Source organism: Triticum dicoccoides, chromosome 5B (genome assembly GCF_002162155.2).
Source record: "Triticum dicoccoides isolate Atlit2015 ecotype Zavitan chromosome 5B, WEW_v2.0, whole genome shotgun sequence".
Taxonomy (NCBI): domain Eukaryota; kingdom Viridiplantae; phylum Streptophyta; class Magnoliopsida; order Poales; family Poaceae; genus Triticum; species Triticum dicoccoides.
In genome coordinates, this window is record NC_041389.1 from 545,858,126 (window position 1) to 545,860,428 (window position 2,303).

Consider the following 2,303-nt stretch of genomic DNA (forward strand, 5'->3'; position numbering starts at 1 on the left):
ACACAAAGTAAAGGCCAATGCATAGCATAAATAGTTTCTTGCAATTTTATCGTATTGGAAACATAGAGAGGCAGAGATGTAGTTCCTCTCTCATAATAATTGCAAGTAGGAGCAGCAAGCACCTGCATATTATATTTATCAAAATCATCATGTGCAATAGTAGAAAGCAACCCATCAATATAATCCTTAATAAGCGCAAACTTCTCCAATATAGTGTAGTTGGGAGAATTCAAAAAGATAGTAGGACTATCATGTGTGGGTGCAATAGAAACAATTTCATTCTTAACATCAGAAACTATAGCAAGTTCATCTCCATAAGCATAACTCATATTGGCATCATGGCCACAAGCATAGCAAGCATCAAGTTCATCAAAAAGGGATATTTCAAACGAATCAAAGGGATCATAGCAATTATCATAGCAATCATCCTTCCATAAGCATGAAGGGAAATTAAACAATGTATGAGTTGAAGAGTTACTATCATTAGAAGGTGCGCACGGGTAGCTAATCCGCTCTTCCTCCTTTTGTTCTTCGCTCTCCTCATCATCTTTTTCATCCAATGAGCTCACAATTTCATCATTTTCTTCTTCCATAGATTCCTGCAACATATTAATCTCTTCTTGGATAGCGGAGACTTTCTCAATAAAATCATCAATATCAACATTGTATTCATAATTCTCATAGCAATATTTAAGTATAGAAAAAATTTCAGGCCTATAAACATCATCATCAAAAGCTTCATACTTTTCAAACAAAGATTCAGTTTCATAAGCACCCTTAAAAGAAACGAACTCTTCTATTCGTTCCTTGTCATAGTAATCATAAATACCATTAGCATAAGAAGCCAAGGTTTCATTACCATTAAATCTACAAGAAAAGGGATGGTGTCGAGCCTTCATCCTAGAGCAACAAGTATAATCATATCTCTGGCATAAATTCCAAGCATACCAATGCAACATATAAATTTGATCCCATAATAATTTCCCTTTTTGAGTAAAGCAATAATCCCTAAAGTATTCACATTGATCCAACGTGTCTCCCATTATATAGTTGAATGGGGTTTTCTCAGGATTATTAAAGTAGTGCATAATATCTTTCACATAATGAGCATCGAGGGTTTTAGGAGGTTCCCCATCTCCATGAGTAGCAAGTACACCTAATTTTTTTGGTATTTTGTGTTCCGTATCCATAACTAAAGATAGAGAACAACTTAGAATAGCAAATAAAATCTACTTAGTGATAAAGCAAACAAGAACACACGAGAATATTCACCCCCACGCTATTGCTCCCCGGTAACATCGCCAGAAAAAGGTCTTGATAACCCACAAGTATAGGGGATCAGTTGTAGCCTCTTTCGATAAGTAAGAGTGTGGAACCCAATGAGGAGCTAAAGGTAGAACAAATATTCCCTCAAGTTATATCGACTACCAATACAACTCTACGCACGCTTAACGTTCGCTTTACCTAGAACAAGTATGAAACTAGAAGTACTTTGTAGGTGTGATAGGATAGGTTTGCAAGATAATAAAGAGCACATAAATAAAAAGTAGGGGATGCTTAGATAAATAAACTATTAAGTTATTTTTAGTAGAGAGCTTTTTTGTCACGAGAAAGTTATTTGTCCCTAGGCAATTGATAACTAGACTGGTAATCACTATTGCAATTTTATAAGGGGGAGAGGCATAAGCTAACATACTTTCTCTTCTTGGATCATATGCACTTATGATTGGAACTCTAGCAAGCATCCGCAACTACTAAAGATCATTAAGGTAAAACCCAACCATAGCATTAAAGTATCAAGTCCTCTTTATTCCCATACGCAAACAACCTACTTACTCGGGTCTGTGCTTCTGCCATTCACGTCACCCACCATAAGCAAATCATGAACATATTGCAAACCCCACAGCGGGGATCCCTCATGCTTGTGTGACACGGAGAGCACCATAGGACAGAACCAATAATAAAACATGCAACTCAAACCAATCACGATCATCAATGAACCCATAGGACAAAACAGATCTACTCAAATATCATAGGATATCCATACATCATTGGGAAATAATATATAGCATTGAGCACCATGTTCAAGTAGAGATTATAGCAGGGAGAAGATGTGTTGAACCGATGCATAGAGGGGGGGAGTTGGTGATGACGGCGGCGAAGTTGTTAGTGTAGATCTCTGTCACGATGCTGGCCCCGGCGGTGTTCCAGCGCCACCGAGAGAGGGGGAGAGAGCCCCCTCCTTCTTCTTCTTCCTTGACCTCCCTCCTAGATGGGAGAAGGGTTTACTCTCTGGTCCATGG